Source organism: Jaculus jaculus, chromosome 7 (genome assembly GCF_020740685.1).
Source record: "Jaculus jaculus isolate mJacJac1 chromosome 7, mJacJac1.mat.Y.cur, whole genome shotgun sequence".
NCBI lineage: Eukaryota > Metazoa > Chordata > Mammalia > Rodentia > Dipodidae > Jaculus > Jaculus jaculus.
The window spans coordinates 69,757,800-69,779,879 of NC_059108.1; the positions used below are offsets into that span (position 1 = coordinate 69,757,800).

Genomic DNA, 22,080 nt, shown 5'->3' on the forward strand with positions numbered 1-22,080 from the left:
GCCAGCCCTGTCAGTTAAAAAAGACTTTTCTAGTTGTCCTCTGTCTGCCTTCTGGACATACCCTAAATTCAAGGGAAGACGTATCTTCTAGAGTTTATGCAATCCTGAGAATTTGGATGGAGCAGGCTTTTGTTATGATGGTTAATTAATTCATGCTTCTCTGGAGATAATGAATCCTTGCTCTGACACTAGAGACAAAAATTCCAGCAGATGATCCTTCTGTCTGTTAAACTTGGCTGGATTCCAGGGATCCAGCCCACTGCTGGTGGGAAAGCAACAAAGATCTGTTCCCCATAGCTGCCATAATCCCACAACTCCTGTACTATGCCCTGTCTGACCCAGGACACTGACTGATCATCTTAAAAAAAGAAAAAAACAACTTTTCTTTGTTTTGAGTGAGAGAAAGAGAGAATGGGCTCCTCCAGTGCAAACTAACTCCAGACACATATGCCACCTTGTGCTTCTGGCTTATGTGGTCCTGGGGAATTGAACGTGGGTCCTTAGGCTTCATAGGCAAGTACCTTAACCACTAAACCATCTCTTCAGCCCAAGGGATCCTGATCTTCTTTGTAAGGATTTATATCACTGTAGTCCTGAGTGCTTACATGTGGAAACTTCTGTCTTAAATGTTTGTTTTTATTATTTATCCAAGATGAAGGCCCATTTTGTTTTGTGGTGCCTAGGATCAAACTCAGGGCCTTGCACATGCTAGACAGATGTTCTGCTCTTGAATCACACCCCCAGCTCTTTGTTTGTTTTAATTTAAAAGATTCTAATATAGTTTATTAATAACAATGTAAACCAATGACAACTTAGTCAAATTAAAATTTACCAAATAAAAAATTATTTTTAATTCTAATTTTCTTTTTGTTTTTTGAGGTAGGGTCTCACTCAGGCTGACCTTAACCATTATTAATTGCCTATTAGATATATGGCAGATATGGTTAAAAAGTCAACAATTTTTTTTGTAAATTGTAAAAAATATACAAATTAGCACTTAACATTAATACTTGAGAGTACCTATATGTTAAGCAAAGTCAAAGGGCCTTTTAACAACAGAACAATGTATAAAACAAAGATGCTCAATTTGCTTTAGAGCACATGCTTTTTTATACAGAAAAATTTAAAATAGCCTGTTTTCAGAATCATACAAGAAAGTTCACATCTAGATGTCTTTTCTATCAAATGCTTAATCTTTATTATCAAAATCTTCATTTTGCACTCCTGGTTGGAGTTTTCTTCCTTGGCAGTTCTTTTTGTTATACCACTGAAATATTTCTTATGAAAGGTATGGCAGAAAGCCATCACTTAGTACATGTGAATATTGGTCCAGGTTCTCAAATTCCTTCACCTTCTCCATGGTGCTCAAGTGCCTGGATGTGTGTCTAGAAAGCTTCTGCTCACAATTGCTGATGAGTTTCAGGCAGGGGTGCCAGGGCACCATCTCTTCTGTGTATTCTGGTATGTACACTGGTAACCAATGGATTAGTCTTCCACTTAATACAAGGGTCTTGGCTGTGAAGTTTAACAGGTCAAAAAAACATATCACTCAGGTGATAACTCAAGGAAACAGGAATATGGCTTTCTGGACATTTTTCTATCCCCTTTAGTACTTCCCTCTGTGACCCTGTTCTTCTTGTCATACTCTGATGCTATATGAAGGATCAGTGATAATTACATCAAAATTTGTCACTGGGTGTGATGGTGCACACCTTTAATCCCAGCACTCAGGAGGCAGAGGTAGGAGGAGTGCCATGAATTCAAGGCCACCCTGAGACTACATAGTGAATTCCAGGTCAGCCTGAGCTAGAGCGAGACCCTACCTCAAAAAAAAAAAAAAATTGTGCCCCTTTCTCCAGGAAGGCTTAGATGCATCTGAAACCAGGACATCAAGGTAAGACTTCTCCAAACCATACTGATGAAGATATGCCCTGATGTTTTCATCTGGTCCTCTCCATTTCTGGTTTTTCCTGCTTGCCTTTCCCAAGCCATGCACATATGCACCAAAATGAGCAGATGCTATCAGGAGGCCATATGTTCCAACAAATGCATCAAACACAGTATTGTTTTCTTTCACTTTTGCATGGTTGGCCATGATGAATGATAAACTAGCATCCATACTTGCATTTCCAATAAAATGTCTCTTTTTGACACTATATGATCCAATTAGTTCTTTGTCCATCTGCATTCCATCTACCAAAATAAATATTATGTGGATTTTCAGGGATGCATTTTTCCTCCAAAATAGAGAATATATGTTGTGGTTTCTTTAAGTTCACTTTGCCTTCACATGGTAGAAATTCAAGTGTATCGATTCGTTTGACTTTTTCTTCTTGTGTCAATGTCTTATTAAATGTGTGAATCTTTATTTTATATGTAGAGTCCGAATGTAGAAATGGAACCATCTTTTCCACAGGATAATTTTTTTGTTCATTTTAATTTATTTATTTGAGAGTGACAGACAGACAAATAGGCAGGTAGAGAGCGAGAGAATGGGCGTGCCAGGGCCTCCAGCCACTGCAAACGAACTCCAGATGCATGCTCCCCTTTGTGCATCTGGCTTACGTGGGTCCTGGGGAATCGAGCCTCTACTGGGCTCCTTAGGCTTCACAGGAAGCGCTTAACCGCTAAGCCATCTCTCCAGCCCAACAGATAATTTTTAAGAGAAGTATACAGCTCCTCAGGAGATTTTCCATGAGCCCATAGTTCAAATAAGGCGGAACTCCAGGTGCTCTTGGGCCGAGCAGTAGATACCTGTTTAGGAATACCGGCAACGCCATTGCAGCAGCCCCGTGTGCCAACGCAGGCTCCGCGGGGCCCCGCCCCCTCCTGTTTGTTTTTTTGAGACAGGTCTCACTATGTAACCCGTGCTACCCTGGAATTTGTACTCCTTCTGCCTCACCACTTGGGCACTGGGATTACAGGTATGTGCCACCAAGCCCGGGGAAACTGTCATTCATTCATATATATATATATAATTTTTTTTTTTTTGAGAGAAAGACAAAGAGGCAGCCACAGGAAGAATGAGTGAGTATGGGCATCCCAGGGCCTCTTGCCACTGCAAACAAGTCCTCCTGCCTTTGCGTCCCCCGTGTTGAGATCACAGATGTGTGCCACCCCTTCAGCATATCACATGGGTGCTGGGGATACAAACTCAGAGCTCCTTGCTTGTTTGGGCAGGACTTTACCCATTTCCCTAGCCTGTTTTGTTGTTTTGAGCATTTCAGTATGTATGCCAGATTGGCTTCAAAGCTCATGATCCTCATGCCTCTGTCTCCTGATTGCTAGGATTATTGCTGTTTGCTACCATACCACACTTAAACTCTTTTAAAGTAATATCTAATTATTATCTAAAATTGTTTTCTTACTTGCTTGTTTGCCCTTTCTCTGTCCCTCCTAATAGAATTGTTAGAGAACAAAATGACAGTTTAGTTTAACATCTTAATTTGTTATTGTTCAGTTGTAAAATACAGCAAGATTTCACTCTATAAAACAGAATGAGGACTAAAGAGATGGTTCAGTGGTTAAGGCACTTGCCTGCAAAGCCTAACAACCCAAGTTTGATTGTTCAATACCTACATAAAGCCAAATGCACGATGGCACATGCATCTGGAGTTTGTAGTGCCTAGAGGCCCTGGCATGCCCAATTCTCCCCCTTTTTCTCTTTCTGTGTGCTTGCAAATAAATAAAAATATTTTTTAAAACCCAACAGTGCTGGGCGTGGTGGCACACACCATTAATCCCAGCACTTGGGAGGCAGAGGTAGGAGGATCACTGTGAATTCAAGGACACCCTGAGACTACATAGTGAACTCCAGGTCATTCTGGGCTAGAGTGAAATCCTACCTTGAAAAAATAAAATAAATTTTAAAAACCTGAAAAAACAAAAAACACCTTTGTGTCTTGCTGGGGTTCAAACCCAGGCCCTTGCTCATGCTAGGCCAGCACTGCACCACTGAGCAGACCCCCCACAGCCTGAGGATGTTGGTTTTGTAGACAGGAAAGGGTTGAAGAAGCAGAAACTAAAACAAAAGTGGTTATTTCAAAGCTGCTTTACTTGTAAGGAACAGACAGGGGGAACAATAGAAAAATAAATGATTAGCTAGCATTATGTTTGTCCAAGTTGCATCTTTGTGTAAGGATTAGAGTACAGGAGGCTTTATCATTGCACCCATTGAATCTGACATTTGGAAAATGTGGCTGCCATCTCCCTAATCCTGGTTTCTCAGAAGGTCAGATAACAGCCTTAACTTCAGTGTGGTGAAATGGACTTTTAGCACGAGCGACTTAATTTTGATTTTTAGCTTGGCTTACTGGGGTGCAGTGTAGGAACTTAGTCCAAAACAATGACCTCCTGAAACTTTGTTTAACAGAATGTAAGATCCAGATTATTAAAGTTGTTTGTTTTTTAGGCATGTTATGATCATAAGATTGTTAAAGAATATCTAATTTAGAGACATATATGCTAGTATATTTATAGATGAAATAATCCAACATCTTGGATTTGTTTCAAAATAATATCAGAGGAAGGAAGATTATCAATGAGAAAAGGTTAACTGAATATATATATACATATATATATATTTTTTGTGGGGTTTTTTTTGTTGTTTTTTTTTGTTTGTTTGTTTGTTTTTCGTTGTGGGTTTTTTTGAGGTAGGGCTTCACTATAGCCCAGGCTGACCTGAAATTCACTATGTAGTCTCTAGTGACCTCAAACTCATGGTGATCCTCCTACCTCTGCCTCCCAAGTGCTGGGATTAGGAATATAATATATATGTTGTTAAGAGTTTATATATATATATATATATATATATATATATATATGAATGATTTTTTAAAATATTTTTTAATTTGTTTATTTTTTAAAATTTTTTGTTTTTATTTTTATTTACTTGAGAGCAACTGACAGAGACAGAAAGAGGCAGAGATTGAGAGAGAGAATGGACACATCAGGGCCTCCAGCCACTGCTAACAACTCCAGATGCATGGGCCACCTTATGCATCTGGCTTACATGGGTACTGGGGAATCAAGGTTTGAACTAAGGTCCTTAGGCTTCACAGGCAAGCGCTTAACCACTAAGCCATCTCTCCAGCCCTATTTATTTATTTATTTATCTAAGAGACAGGGAGAAAGTCAGAGGCAGATAGAGAGAATGGGTGCACTAGGGCCTCTAGGCACTGCAAACAAACTCAACGCATGGGCTACTTTGTACATCTGGCTTTTTGTGAACAGTGGGGAACTGAACCTGGGTCCTTTGGCTTTGCTGACAAGTGCCTTAAAATCTCCAGCCCAAGAATGTGTGTGTGTGTATTTATTTTGAATACTTTATTTTTATTTATTTATTTGAGAGAGAAAGAGAAAGAGGCAGAGAGAGGGAGAGAAAGAATGGGCAGGCCAGGGCCTCTAGCCACTGCAAATGAGCTCCAGACATATGCGCCCCCTTGAGCATCTGGTTTACGTAGGTCCTGGGGAATCAAATCAAGGTTTCTTGGCTTTGCAGGCAAATGTCTTAATCACTAAGCCATCCCTCCAGCCAAGAATTTATATACATATATATATTTTGTTTGTTTGTTTGTTTTATTTTTTGAGGTAGGGTCTTGCTCTTGCTCAGGCTGACCTGGAATTCACTATGTAGTCTTAGGGTGGCCTCAAACTCACAGCGATCCTCCTACCTCTGCCTCCCAAATGCTGGGATTAAAGGTATGCGCCACCACGCCCAGCTCGAATTTATATTCTTTAAGATGAGTGATGAATAATAGCATAGTAGAAAGTTACTATACTGTTTTTTGCCCTTCACCACACACTCTTAGACTGGCTTACACTCACAGTAGTTCTCCTTCCCTCAGCCTCCCATATGCTAGGAGCATAGGTGTGGGCCATCAGGTCTTGTTTCTACTTTTGTGTATGTTTAAATTTTCCCATAATATCAAATAAAACTTACTTTTCAAGAAAGGGTCTCACTGTAGTCTAGGCTGACTCTAGCCCAGGCTGACCTCAGACTTATAGCCATCTTCTTACCTCAGCTTCCAGGGTACCAGGATTAAAGGTGCTTGCCACCAAGCCAGGCTTTCTAATAAAAGTTTTGCATTTTTCTTCACTATTACCTCCATAGTGCCTGGGGGACTGGGGAAATAGCTCAGCAGTTAAGAGAGGTTACCATTCAAGCTTGAGGGCCTGAGAAGATCTGAGTTTCCCCAGCACTCACATAAACAGCTGGATGTAGCCAAGCATGCCAATACCCACAGTTTTGTGGGCATCAGAGACTGGAGAATTGCTGAGGCTTGAGACAATAGCAGTTCTGGGTTCAAGGCCATATGTGGATGAGTAAAAGAGGGGCATACCTGATGTTCTCCTTGGGCATGCTCACGTGTACATGGGATGTGTGCATCTGTACACACCCACGTATAAATTCTACATACCACACATACATACACACAAATAATAAGTGCCTGGGATATAGAAATGCTAAATAAATAAAGTTATTCTATATTTATTGTAGGGGCTGGAGATGTAGCTCTAGAATACTTGCCTAGCACACCTCAGGTTCTGGGTTCATTCCCAGTTCCATGAACAAACAAAAATATTCATTATATATAGACTTCATTGGGAAACTAGAGGTATATTTTCCAAGATAAAAGGTAATCATTTGGGCTGGAGGAATGGCTTAGCAGTTAAGGTGCATGTCTGAAAACTCAAAGCACCCAGGTTCAGTTCTCCAAACCCACATAAGCTAGATGCACAGGGTAGTGCATGCATCTGGAGTTTGTTTGCAGTGGCTAGAAGCCATGGCACTCTCATATTCTCAATCTCTCTCTCAAATAAATAAATAAATAAAAATTTTAAAGGGTGTGGTGGTGGACACCTTTAATCCCAGCACTTGGGAGGCAGAGGCAGGAGGATTGTCTTGAGTTCAAGGCCACTCTGAGACTACATAGTAGACTAAAACCCTACCTTGAAAATCCAAAAAATAAATAAATAAACAAAAGGTTATAATTCATTGCTAACTATTAGCAATCTAAATTCTAATTTTCCAAAGAAGAATTTTATAGTCTGTATTCCAGGCCACACATCTAAGAATATACTAGTTTGGGAATGTTAAAAACTATAACCTGGCTGTGGTGGTGCACGCCTTTAATCCCAGCATGCAAGAGGCTGGCAGTAGGAGGATCGCTGTGAGTTTGAGGTCAGCCTGGGACGACAGCGTAAGTTCCAGATCAGCTGGGGCTAGAGTGAGACCCTACCTTGAAAAAAGAGAAAAACAAAACAAAACAATACAAGCTGAGCTGGGGAAATGGCTCAATGGTTGCTTGAAAAGCCTGACAGCCCAGGTTTGAATACCCAGCGTTCACATATAGCTAAATGCACAAGGTAGTGCATGTGTCTAAAGTTTGTTTGCAGAAGTAAGAAGCACCGGTGCACCCATACTCTGTCTCTCTCAAATTAAAAAAAAAAAAATTAAGTTTTTTATTTTTATTTATTTATTTGAGAGAGAGAGCGGCAGAGAAGGAGAGAGAGAATGGGCATGCCAGGGCCTCCAGCCACTGCAAGCCAACTGCAGACACATGTGCCCTCTTGTACATCTGGCTTATGTGGGTCCTGGGGAATCAAATCATGGTCCTTTGACTTTGCAAGCAAATGCCTTAACCACTAAGCCATCTCTCCAGCCCTCAAATACAATTTTTTTTAAATTATAAAAACTACAGCATCTAATTTGATGATAGCTATTTTTTTTAAATAAATCTACATTCATATTATTTTTTATTTATTTTTTTATTTATTTGAGAGCAACAGACACAGAGAGAAAGACAGATAGAGGGAGAGAGAGAGAATGGGCGCGCCAGGGCTTCCAGCCTCTGCAAACGAACTCCAGACGCGTGCGCCCCCTTGTGCATCTGGCTAACGTGGGACCTGGGGAACCGAGCCTCGAACCGGGGTCCTTAGGCTTCATAGGCGAGCGCTTAACCGCTAAGCCATCTCCCCAGCTCGATGATAGCTATTTTTAATTATTCTTTTTAACTTTTTTTATTAACAACAGTTCTAGGCAATAAACCATAATTCCCTCCCCTCCCCACTTTCCTCTTCACAAATCCACACTACATCATATTCCCCTCCCCATCAATTAGTCTTTTTATTTTACTTTTTTTAAGATTTATTTTATTTTATTTATTTGAGAGCTACAGACAGAGAAAGAGAGAGAATGAGCACACCAGGGCCTCCAACCACTGCAAACAAACTCCAAATGCATGAGCCACCTTGTGCATGTGGTTTACATGGAGTACTGGAGAATTGAGCCTCGAACCAGGGTCCTTAGGCTTCACAGGCAATTGCTTAACCACTAAGCCATCTCTCCGGCCCTCTTTTTAAAAAAATTTTTTTGGTTTATTTATTTATTTGAGAGCCACAGACACACAGAGACAGAGACAGAGACAGAATGGGCGTGCCAGGGCTCCAGCCACTGCAAACAAACTCCAGACTGCCCCCTTGTGCATCTGGCTAACATGGGTCCTGGGGAATCAAGGCTCAAAATGGGGTCCTTAGGCTTCACAGGCAAGCGCTTAACCCCTAAGCCATCTCTCCAGCTCTCTCTTTTATTTTGATGTCATCTTTTCCTCCTATAATGAGGGTCTTGTGTAGGTAGTACCAGGCATTGTGAGGTCATGGATATCCAGGTCATTTTGTGTCTGCAAGAATGCATGGTAAGCAATCCTACCCTTCCTTTGGCTCTTAAATTCATTGTGCCACCTTTTCTGCAGTGAACCCTGAGCCTTGGAAAGTATGATAGAAATGTTTCAGTGCTGAACACTCCTCTGTCACTTCTCAACCCTATAGTGCCTTTTGAGTCATCACAGAGGTCACTGCCATCTGAAAAAAGCAGCTTCTCTAACCCAAAGTAAAAGTAGCATACATATATGGGTATGAATGTTAAAAGAAGTGCTTACTGGGTAGTTTGGTGAGCATAGTATATGCACTTAGCCAGTCACCAACAGGCATTACACCCCTAGGTTAATGACCTCCTCTGTCATAGCCTTTCAGTACCAGGCATGTATTCCCTCCCATGGAGCAGGCCTCAGTCCAATTAATGAGCAGGTGGTTTCCCCCATAAGAGACATGTCACTATTGCACCTGTTGGCTCATTTGGCCTAGCTTGCATTGTCCACTGTTTTTTTTTTTTTTTTAGCTCCACTGATGATGTTTCTCTCCCACAGGGCTGCCTGCAGTGTAGCTTTTTCCAGCTTTCTGTCAGCTGGTCTATGGGGAGAAGGTTTTCAGCTCAGCTCCAGCTTAATATCTTAGTGACCTTGCAGCCCAAGCATGTGGAGTTTTCAGCAATACAAAGGGCAATTTGATAGGCATAATATACCCATTTAATCAAACAGTAGTAGCTTTCTCCTGCTGGGCTTATGACCTCCCCAGCTGTAGAGTTTTTTTTTTTTTTGTTTGTTTGTTTTTGCAGCAAGGTCTCACTCTAGCCCAGGCTGATCTGGAACTCACTGTGAACATTACACTGTTGATAAACTCATGGCAATACTCTTTAGCCTTCTGAGTGCTCAGATTAAAGACATGTACCAACCATAGGCTTTTGACTAGGTTTTCAGTGCCAAGCATAAATTCTCTCCCATGAAGCAGGCCTAAAACCCAGTCAGAGAGCAGTTGGTTTCCCTCATAACAGACATGCCATCATTACACCAGTTGACACAGTTTGCCTGGCTGCCAGCAGTGTAGTTTGCAGGACCCACTGCTGGTGACAACCATTTATGACTTTTCTCCCCCCAGAAGGCTGCAAGTACTTTTCAACACCGTGAGAGTCAGAGGGGAGGAGGCTTCCAGTTCAGTTCCAGCTTAATTTCTCAGCGTCCTGAAGCCAAAGCATCTGGTAGAAAACCAGGAGCCTTAGCAATAGTCTGTATTGTTTCGGGGGTATTAGAACAACTCGGGAGGAAGTACCCCACCCCCAGCCTTGTTTTGATTTTTATTTTTTGTACGTGCGAGTTTTTTTTTTACTCTAGCTTAGACTGACCTGGGACTCTGTACTCAAGACTGACACTGAACTCAGGGCAACCTTACTTCTCTCTCCCTGTCTCTGAAATAAATTAAAAAAAAAATGAAGCTTAAAAAAATAAATAAAGGGCTGGAGAGATGGCTTAGTGGTTAAGTGCTTGCCTGTGAAGCCTAAGGACCCTGGTTCAAGGCTCAATTCCCCAGTACCCATGTAAGCCAGGTGCACAAGGTGGCACATGCCTCTGGAGTTCATTTTCAGTGGCTGGAGGCCCTGATGCACCCATTCTATCTCTTTCTCTCTCTCTCTCTCTCTGCCTCTTCCTCTCTCTTAGTTGTTCTCAAATAAATAAAAAATAAAATAAATAAATAAAAAGGGGGCTGCAAAGATGGCTTAGTGGTTAAGTGCTTGCCTATGAAGCCTAAGGATTCCAGTTCAAGGCTTGATTCCCCAGGACCCAGGTTAGCCAGATGCACAAGATGGTGCATGTATCTGGAGTTTGTTTGCAGTGGCTGGAGGCCATGGTTCACCCATTCTCTCTCTCTCTTTCTCTCTCTGTCGCTCGTAAATAAATAAAGATTTTTAAAAATAAAAATAAATAAGTAAAAAGGTTTTATTAGTCTCCGCTTATCCCTGGTTTTACTTTCTGCCATTTTAGTTACCTGCAGTTAACATGAAGGGTGAGTAGAGTACTAGAAGATACTTGAGAGAGAAAGTGACCATGTTAATATACTTGTCTTTAGCATATTGTTATTCTATTTCATTATCAGCTATTGTTACTTTATTACTGTGCCTAATTTGTACATTAAACTTTATCTTTTTTTTCCTCAATTTTTATTAACATTTTCCATGATTATAAAAAGTATCCCATGGTAATACCCCCCCCCCACTTTCCCCTTTGAAACTCCATTCTCCATCATATCCCCTCCCCATCTCAATCAGTCTCTCTTTTATTTTGATGCCATGATCTTTCCCTCCTCTTATGATGGTCTTGTGTAGGTAGTGTCAGGCACTATGAGGTCATGGATATCCAGGCCATTTTATGTCTGGAGGGAGCAGTTGTACGGAGTCCTACCCTTCCTTTGGCTCTTACATTCTTTCTGCCACCTTGTAGTGGTTTGATTCAGGTGTCCCCCATAAACTTAGGTGTTCTGAATGCTAGGCTCCCAGCTGATGGATATTTGGGAATTAATGCCTCCTGGAGGGAGTGTATTGTTGGGGGTGGGCTTATGGGCTTTATAGCCAGTTTCCCCATCCCAGTGTTTGGCACACCTTCCTGTTGCTGTGGTCCATCTTATGTTGGCCAGGGGGTGATGTCCACCCTCTGCTCATGCCACCGTTTTCCCCTGCCATCGTGGAGCTTCCCCTCGAGCCTGTAAGCCAAAATAAAACTCTTTTTCCCAGAAGCTTCTCTTGGTTGGGTGATTTCTACCAGCAATGCGAACCGGACTGCAACAGTAAAGTGGTACCGAGGAGTGGGGTTGCTGCTAGACACCTGACTGTGTGGCTTCGGCCTTTTGAAGCTGATTTTCAAGAGGAAAGTGGAAGGAGTTGAAACCTTGGCCTAAGAGATGCCTTGCAGTGCTGTAAGTACAGCTTGATGGTCTATCCTGGTCAGAGCTGAAAGACCTGAAGGCAGTAAGAACTATGGACTGTGAGGTTTGGCTTATGAGGGTGAGAAAGAGCTGTGCCTGGACTGGGCTAGCAGTTTATGTGAGAAGCTTGCTCTTGTGCCCATGTCCTGAGAAGTCGTGCAGGGTTGCTTAGCGTAGAAATGAACTGGTGTGTGCAGAGGGATATGGCACAGAAAGGAAAATCTTTGGGTGAACTGCTGCCCGTTCAGCTGCAACTGAGAGATTACAACCTTTGAGACTGGGCTAGCTGACCTGCACTAGGGCAACAAGAAGAATGTCAACTCTTTTGAAGGGGTCTGAGTGCTCAAGGAGTGTCCTGTTCTTCAAAGTCTGCTTTATTCCCCCCTGGATTAACAAATTGGCACCCTACCTGGTATCGTGGAGTATAAGAAATGCTGGAAAGAGGGTCATTGAGTTTGCAACACGGTCTTGTGTTTGGAAATGGCCATGGGCAGTGTGAAGCAGGTTTGCTGGTTGCCTGCATAGAGACACCATGGGGCCATGAGGATGAACCGTGGCTTGCAGTGGAGACCCAGTGGAGATGCCGGGACCATGAGATGGCTGCCGAGGAGCTGCCGGCCCCGGTGAAGTTTCCCAGGACTGTGAGTAGCCTAGCTGGAGGGGTGGAATTGGAATGCCAGAGACTTGTTGCTGGTTAGAATTATCGGACTTGAAGATTTGTCACTGGTTTGAGTTGCTGGACTTGAAGCTACAGAGTTTGATGTTTGCCCTGGTTGTTTTGAATCTTGTATTGGTTGAATGTTTCTTTGCTATGCCCAATGCCATCTATTGCAGTGTGAATATTTATTCTGTGCCATTCTGGGTTTTTTGAGGTTATTTTTTGGTATTATGGCTCAGTTAAAAGATCTTGAACTATGGGGATGTATGAACATCATTGAGATTGATAAAAACTATGGGGACTTTTAAAGTCAGACTGAAAGCATTGTATTTTACATCATGTATGGATATCAGTTTATGGGGGCCAGGGGCGGAATGTAGTGGTTTGATTCAGGTGTCCCCCATAAACTTAGGTGTTCTGAATGCTAGGCTCCCAGCTGATGGATATTTGGGAATTAATGCCTCCTGGAGGGAGTGTATTGTTGGGGGTGGGCTTATGGGCTGTATAGCCAGTTTCCCCATCCCAGTGTTTGGCACACCTTCCTGTTGCTGTGGTCCATCTTATGTTGGCCAGGGGGTGATGTCCACCCTCTGCTCATGCCACCGTTTTCCCCTGCCATCGTGGAGCTTCCCCTCGAGCCTGTAAGCCAAAATAAAACTCTTTTTCCCGGAAGCTGCTCTTGGTTGGGTGATTTCTACCAGCAATGCGAACCGGACTGCAACACACCTCTTCCGTATTAGACCCTGAGCCTTGGAAGGTGTGATCAAGATGTTACTCAGTACTCCAGTCACTTCTTTCCAGCACTATGATACCTTCTGAATCATTTCAAAGTCACTGCCATCTGAAAAGAGAAGATTCTCTTTCCAAAGTGAGAGTAGCGTTAACATATGGGTATAAATATTAAGAGAAGTGCTTACTAGGCAGTTTGATAAGCATAGTATATACATTTTTCCAGACATCAGTAGATGTTCCACCCCTAGGGCTCATGACTACCTCTGTTTTAAGTTTTCAGTATCAGGGATGTGTTTCCCCCCATGGAGCAGGCCTCCAGTCCAATTGGAAGGCAGTTGGTTTCCACCATGACAGACGTGCCACTATTGCACCCGTTGGCTCATTTCGCCTGGCTGGCCAATTATATGGCTTGCAGTGTCCACTGTTGAGCATCTTCACTGGTGATTTCTCTTTCTCCCATTGAACTGCATGCAGAATGGCTTCTTCCAGCTTTCTGTCAGCTGGTCTATATGGAAGAGGTTATCAGCTCAGTTCCAGCAGGATTTCTCAGTGGCCTTGCAGCCCAAGTATATGAAGTCTTCAGCAATAGGGTCTTACCATCTATTTCTGGTGGGAAACCAAGAGCCTTGGCAATGGCCTATAATGTTTTGGGGGCATCAGGGACCTCCCTGGTCAACAATTCACTGGAGGCATTCTATTCCTGGCACTGAATAAACTTTATCTTAATAATGCATGCATATGAGCTAGAGAGATGGCTCAGCAATTAAGGCACTTGCCTCCAAAGCCTAACTGCCTAGGATCAATTCCCCAGTACCCATGTAAAGCCAGGTGCACCGTGGCACATGCGTTTGGAGTTCCTGTGCAGCCTGGAGGCCCTGGCATGCCTATTCTCTTTCTTTCTCTCTCTCTCTGTCCTCTTTTTCTGCTTGCAAATAAATACAATTTTTTATGGTAGGGGAGTGGGTTTATTTGGGCTTACAGGCTTGAAGAGAAGCTCCACAATTGCAGGGGAAAATGATGGCATGAGCAGAGGGTGACCAACAACAGATGGACCACAGCAACAGGACAGTGTGCCCAACACTGGCATGGGGAAACTGGCTATAATACCCATAAGCCCACCCCCAACAATACACTGCCTCCAGGAGGCGTTAATTCCTAGATCTCCATCAGCTGGGGACCTAGCATTCAGAATGCCTAAGTTTATAGGGGACAACTGAACCAAACCAGCACAAAAGCAAATGCCTTTAATTGCTGAGCCATCTCCCTGGTCCTCCTTGTTGGCTTTTTAATGTTTGTCTCTTCCCTCCACTTACTTCCTTCTGCTCTTGTTTCAAAGCTTTTATAGTGGCAAGCCAAAGTGGGGGGCTGCCTCCCCAGCCCCTAAACAAGATAAGCAAGAAAGCATTGCAACAGGAATCTCTACTTGGGTCATGGTGGGATCATACAGGGGCTCATTTCTCTTTCTCTTCTGTTTTTTTTTTTTTTGTATGTGTGTACTGTGTGTATGTAGTGGTCACAGGTGTGTGGGTGCATGGGTGTGTACAGGTATGCATGCATAGGTGTGAGTGTGCACGTGGAGGCAAGAGCATGTCTTCACAGGTATTGGCATCAGGGACACCATACACCACTTTTTGACACAGAATGTCTTATTGACATGGAGTTAACCAGTTAGTTTACATAGACTCCTGCCTCCCTGAGTACTGGGACCACAGGCACATGCTGTCATGGCTGACATTTCAATATGGGTACTGGGGATCAAACTCAAGGCCTCTTGCTTGAAAAGCAAGCACTTTACCCACTGAGCTATCACCCTAGCCTTTTTTTATTAATAACTTCCATGATTATAAAAATATCCTATGTTAATGTCCTCCCTCCCCCCACTTACCCCTTTGAAACTCCATTCTCCATCATATCCCTTTCCATCTCAGTCTCTCTTTTATTTTGATGTCATAATCTTTTCCTCCTCTTATGATGGTCTTATGTAGATAGTGTCAGGCACTGTGAGGTCATGGATATCCACGCCATTTTGTGTCTGGAGGGAGCACGTTGTAATGGAGACCTACCCTTCCTTTGGCCCTTAAATTCTTGCTACCACCTATTCTGCAACAGACCCTGAGCCCTGGAAGGTATGATAGAGATATTGCACTACTGAGCACTCCTGTCACTTCTTTCCAGCACCATGATGCCTTCTGAGTCATCCCAAGGTCACTGCCATCTGAAAAGAGAAGATTCTCTACCAAAAGTGAGAGTAGCACTAATATAAGGGTATGAACATTAAGAGAAGTGCTTACTGGGCAGTTTGATAAGCATGGTATGTACATTTAGCCAGACAGCAGCAGACATTACACCCCCAGGGCTCATGACTACCCCCATTTTAAGTTTTCAGTATCAGGGATGTAGTCCCTCCCATGGAGTGGGCCTCTAATCCAGTTAGAGGGCAGTTGCTTTCCACATTGACAGATGTGCCACTATTGCACCTGTTGGCTCATTTGGCCTGGCTGGCTAAATATAAGGTTTGCAGTGTCCACTGTTGAGTATCTTCACTGGTGATTTCTCTTTCTTCCATTAAATTGCGTGCAGAATGGCTTCTTCCAGCTTTCTGTCTGTTAGTCTACATGGAAGAGGTTCTCAGCTCAGTTCCAGTAGGATTTCACAAAGGCCTTGCAGCACAAGTATGTGGAGTCTTCAGCAATAGGATTTTACCATCTATTCATGGTGGGAAACCAAGGGCCTTGGCAATGGCCTATAATGTTTTGGGAGCATTGGGACCTCCCTAGCCAACAACTCACTGGAAGTTATCCCATCCCTGGTACTGAAAATTTTCTAGCAACAATCTATGGCTCCTGAGTGTTCCATTGTCCAAAAATGGCGGGGGGTGGGGGGGTTTGTGGGGAAGAGAGAGAGAGAGAATGGGCATGCCAGGGCCTCCAGCCATTACAAACAACTCCAGATGCGTGTGCCCTCTTGTGCATCTGGCTAACGTGGGTCCTGGGGAATCGAGCCTCAAACTGGGGTTCTTAAGCTTCACAGGCAAGGGCTTAACCACTAAGCAATCTCTCCAGCCCAGGATCCTCCTTTTTAACCCCGTCTGCAAACCTATGTCTTTTCGTTGGGGCATTGAGGCCATTGATATTAAGAGATATTATTGAAAGGTGTGGATTTAATTTTGCTATATTTTTTTGTAGTTCTTCCAGTTTTACCTTTGCTCTCTTGCAGTATTGGAGTATTGTTTGTTTTTTCCAGGTTCCTCATATGTGTGTTTTTCTTTCTCTTCAGAATGGAGGTTTCTTTCAAGTATTTTCTGTAGAGCTGGTTTTGTCTTCAAATATTCCTTTAGCCTGCTTTTGTTGTGTAATGTCCTTATTTCTCCATCTATTTGAATGGATAACTTTGCAGGATAAAGTAACTTTGTAAAGTAAAAGTTGTTATCTTTCAGAACTTGGAATACATAACTCCAAGCTCTTCTGGCCTTTAAAGTTTGCATTGAGTAATCTACTGTGATCCTGATGAGCTTGCCTTTGTAGGTAACTTGATTTTTCTCTCTAACTGCTTTCAATATTTTTTCTTTGGTTTGCATGTTTGGTAGTTTAATTATAATCTGGCGAGGAGACATTCTTTCCAGATTTTGTTTGGTTGGTGTTCTAAAGGATTCCTCTATCTGCATTAGCACCTCTTTCCCAATTTGGGGGAAGTTTTCTTCAATGATTTTGTTGAGAACACCTCCTATGCCTTTGGAGTGAAATTCTTCTCCTTCTACTATGCCCTGAATTCTTTTTTTCCTTCAAATTTTTATTAACATCTTCCATGATTATAAAAAATATCCTGGGCTGGAGAGATGGCTGAGTGGTTATATGCTTGCCTGTGAAGCCTAAGGACCCCGGTTCGAGGCTCGGTTCCCCAGGTCCCACGTTAGCCAGATGCACAGGGGAGCGCATGCGTCTGGAGTTCGTTTGCAGAGGCTGGAAGCCCTGGAGCACCCATTCTCTCTCTCCCTCTATCTGTCTTCCTCTCTGTGTCTGTTGCTCTCAAATAAATAAATAAAATAAATTTTAAAAAATCCCATGGTAATACTCTCACTCCCCCCAATTTCCCTTTGATATTCCATTCTCCATCATATCCCCTCCCTATCTCAATCAGTCTTTCTTTTATTTTGATGTCATGATCTTTTCCTCCTCTTATGATGGTCTTGTATAGGTAGTGTCAGGCACTGTGAGGTCATGGATATCCAGGCCATTTTATGTCTGGAGGGAGCACATTGTTAGGAGTCCTACCCTTCCTTTGGGTCTTACATTCTTTCCGCCACCTCTTCTGTATTAGACCCTGAGCCTTGGAAGGTGTGATACAGATATTGCAGTACTGAGTACTCCAGTCACTTCTTTCCAGCACTATGACACCTTGTGAGTCATCCCAAGGTCACTGCCATCTGAAAAGAGAAGATTCTCTACCAAAAGTGAGAATAGCATTAATATAAAGGTATGAACATTAAGAGAAGTGCTTACTGGGCAGTTTGGTGAGCATAGTATATACATTCAGCCAGACAACAATAGACATTACACCCCTAGGGCTCATGACTACCCCTGTTTTAAGTTTTCAGGATCAGGGATGTATTCCCTCCCATGGAGCAGGCCTCCAGTCCAATTAGAGGGCAGTTGGTTTCCACCATGAAAAATATGCCACTATTGCATGTTTTTTAATTTTTTTTGGTTTTCCAACATAGGGTCTCACTCTAGCCCAGACTGACCTGGAATTCACTATATGTAGTCTCAGGGTGGCCTTGAACTCATGGCAGTCCTCCTACCTCTACCTCCCAAGTGCTGGGATTAAAGGCGTGAGCCACCACACCCAGCTATACCCTGACTACTTATATTTGATCTTTTCATAGTGTCCTGAATATCTTGAAATTCCCATTCATACTTTCCTATTAGTTTGTCTTTCTCTTTGTTGGACTGTATTAGATCTGCCACCTGGTCTTCTAGTTTAGATATTCTGTCCTCTCCTTAATCCATTCTACTGGTGAGATTTTCTACAGAGTTTTTAATTTCATTAACTATGTTCTTCATTTCTAGTAATTCTGACTGTATTTTCTTTATTATTTCTATTTCCTTATTTATGTCTTGTATTGCCTTCTTTATTTCATTAAATTGGTGTCCTGTGTCTTCCTTGATTCCTTTGATTTCCTCTTTCATTCCTTTGATTTCTTCTTTGACTTCTTTGAGCATATTTATAATCATTCTTTTGAAATCTTTCTCAGGCATTTCCTCTAACTCGTTCACACTGGAGGTCATTTCTGATGCATTAATACTTTTTGGTGGGCTTATATTGTCTTGATTTTTGGTGTTTCTTGTGCTATAATGCATATATTTTTGCATCTTGGATTAATTTAATGCTTGGTGTTTCTAGTTAGCTGAAGTATTATTAGATGTATCAATCAATCTGATATTATATATCTTCAGGGTAGAAGCTGAAGACACTAGGTGTGGCTCTCAAGACTCTCAGAATATCCACAAAAGTGACTTTAGGTGTTGGGTTTGCCTGCTATGAGAGTATTCAAGTAGGCTGAGTGGAACAAAATATAGGCAGATTCTAAAATTTAACTAAAAAATGTACACATTCAGTGAAAAAGAGCACAGAGTATTTATGCAACAGTAGGTATTATGACAACCAGATCATCTAACAAATTCATTGTCCCTTAGGGTGTGTGGTGCCCCACACCCTTAATCCTGTCAACAAGGAGGTTAAGATTTCTGGTCTGTTGAGGGTTCCAAGTCAGTTTGTGACCAAGTGAGACTGTTCCCTAATGTACAACAGAAGAGGAAATAAAGCCACTATAAATCAAGAAGCAACAAATAACAAGCCCAAAATATATCTTATTTAAGAATGGCAAATCCGATCATCAGATTTAACATATAATTTATCCTTATATGGAAGGTGCAATTAGTACTTCCAGTTCAGACCTATATATATACCAGGTTTATTTGGCGTGTACTGACCTGGTGTAATCCCAGTTACCTTTTGGGATGATTTTGGTTTCAGTTATGCTGTGCTCCTGCTTGGGTCCCTTTTTGGTGCACTGTGGGTTCAAGTAGGCTGGCTGGGTCGTTGGATCACTGTTGTGGTCACCGGTGCTAGGTGCTGTGAGCTCCCTTCCCCTGGTCCCTGGTGCTTGCTGGTGAGCTTGCTCTGGCAGTGAGGTAGGGGAGGCTGTGAATGGTGTCTGTAGTTCTCTCGCTGGTTCACGTGATCCTCTACTTTGTAATCTGCTCCTCCTCAATTGTTCGCTGCCATTCTCCCTTCACATTTCTTGAGTTTGTGAAGAGCTTCCGTGTGAGTGGAAAATTCCCTCACCTGGCTTTTCCTGTGGCTCAAGCTGAACCTTGCTACAAATTCATATATATATTGGTTTTTCAAGGTAAGGTCTCACTCTAACTCAGACTGACCTGGAATTAACTCTGTATTCTCAGGGTGGCATCAAACTCATGGCAATCCTCATACTTCTGCCTCCTGAGTGCTGGGATTAAAGGCCTGCACCACCATGCCTGGCTTACAAATATATTTTTTTTAAAAAGGATGTATGTATATGAAACACATAGTTTATTTAGGGATCAATATTATCTGTGGTTTCAGACTAGGGAACTCAAGATTATTCCCTTTGAAAACAATTGTTTGTACAAAGAATTGGGATCAGAATAATAATAATGCCTTTCTCAACAGCAATATTAGATGGTTGTTGTAGTTACTTTCTCATTGCTGGCACAACACAATAGACATAAAAGGGCTGATGGAAGGAAAGTTGTATATTTTGGCTTACAATCTTTTTTTTTTTTTTTAATTTATTTATTTGAGAGCGACAGACACAGAGAGAAAGACAGATAGAGGGGGAGAGAGAGAATGGGCACGCCAGGGCTTCCAGCCTCTGCAAATGAACTCCAGACGCATGCACCCCCTTGTGCATCTGGCTAACGTGGGACCTGGGGAACCGAGCCTAGAACCAGGGTCCTTAGGCTTCACAGGCAAGCGCTTAACCGCTAAGCCATCTCTCCAGCCCTACAATCTTTTTTTTTAATTAAAAATTTTTATTAACATTTTCCATGATTATAAAATATATCCCATGGTAATTCCCTCCCTCCCCACCCCCACATGGCTTACAATCTTGAGGGGAAGCTCCATGATGTCAGGGAAAAGATGGTATACAGCAGAAGCTTAACATCACTTCCATGCCAACATCATGTAGACAACAGAAGAGTGAGCCAACCTCTAGCAAAGGGAAACTGACTGTAACACCCCTGAACCCACCCATAACAACACATCTCCTCTAGTAAAGCTCCACCTCTAAAACTGCCATCAGCTATGTACCAAGCATTTAAAACACATGAGTTTATGGGAGACACCTAATAAAAACCACCACCGTGGGCTGGGGAAATAGCTTAGTGGTTAAGGCACTTGCTTGAGAAGCCTAAGGATCCCAGTTTGATCCCCCGGGACGCATGTAAGCCAGATGCACAAGGGGGCACATGTGTTTGGAGTTTGTTTGAAGTGGCTACAGGCCCTGGCATGCCCATTCTCTCTTTCTCTATCTGCCTCTTTCTCTCTCTCTCTCAAATAAATAAATAAATGAAACATTAAAAAAAAAAAAAACCACCACCATGCTTTAATGGAGCAATACCTTCAAAATTCTTAAGGAAAAGAAGTCTTAGGGTTTTGTTTTGTTTTGTTTTGTTTTTTAGTTTTTCAAGGTAAGGTCTTGCTGTAGCCCAAGCTGAACTGGAATTTACTATGTAGACTCAGGCTACTGCAAATGTACTCCAGACACATGTGCCACTTTGAATTGAAGCTGGGTCCTTGAGTTTTGCAGGTAAATGCCTTAACCACTAAGGAATCTCTCCAGCCCTATTTATTCATTAAAAAAAAAAAATTTATGGGCTGGAGAGCTGGCTTAGTGGTTAAGGTGCTTGCCTGCAAAGCCAGAAGACCCAGGTTCAACTCCCCAGGACCCACGTAAGCCAGGTGCACTAGGAGACACACACACCTGGAGTTCATTGGTAGGGGCTGGAGGCCCTGGAGTGCCCATTCTCTCTCTCTCAGCCTATTTCTGTATCTCTCTCTCTCTCTCTCTCAAATAAATAAATAAATATAAAATATTTTTAAGTAATTAATTTATTTGTTTGAGTGTGAGAGACAGGCAGTGAGAGAGTAAGTATGGACACACCAGGGCCTCCTGCCACCACAAATGAACTCCAAATGTGTGCACCCCTTTGTGCATCTAGCTTTGTGTGGATACTGGAAAGCTGAACCTGAGTATCAAGCTTTACAAGTGTTACAGTTAGCTCCATGTTACTAAAGACAACAGACACAGTTTATGGGAGAAAAGGGGTTGATTTCACGCTTACAGATCCAGAGGAAGGTCTATCAATGGTGGAAGGAGCTGCTTTCTTCCATATATCCAAATGTAGAGAAAGAACTGCAACAAGAAAAACACCAACACCAGCAGATAGCAAGAACCCAGCCAGACCTCAGAAGGCTCTCCATTACTTTTTGCTAGAATCATCTCCCCCTAGTACATGCCCCCTCCAGCAGGTTGCTGGAGACTTAAGCAGAAAGTTTAACCTTAATCAAAATATAAGCTGGGCATGGTGGCACATGCCTTTAACCCCAGCATTCTTGGGGCAGAGGTCAGAGGATTGCTGTGAGTTCATGGTCATCCTAAGACTACATAGTGAATTTCAGGTCAGCCTGGGCTACAGCATGACTCTGTTTCAAACAAACAAACAAACAAAAAATGTATGGGCTGAAGCCAGGCATGGTAGCACTTTAATCCCAGCACTTGAGAGGCAGAGGTAGGAGGATCCCCATGAGTTAGAGGCCACCATAAGACTACATACTACATAGTGAATTCCAGGTCAGCATGGGCTACAGCAAGACCTTACCTCAAAAAAATATACATATATATAAATTATATATATATATATATATATATATATATATATATATATATATATATATATATATTCATACATACATACATACATATACAGGCTGAAGAGGTGGTTTAGCGCTTGCTGGCAAAGCCAAAAGAACCTAGATTCCAATGGAATACTCAG

General features: G+C 42.4%; 1 protein-coding gene and 1 pseudogene across 1 annotated transcript in view; one reads left to right on the plus strand and one right to left on the minus strand.

Annotated features, from left to right (window-relative positions):
- Positions 1 to 22,080, plus strand: part of Rnf212b (ring finger protein 212B) — a 141,048-nt gene that overhangs the window by 5,465 nt on the left and 113,503 nt on the right. The window lies entirely within an intron of this gene.
- LOC101603992 lies at positions 1,093 to 6,110 on the minus strand (annotated as a pseudogene).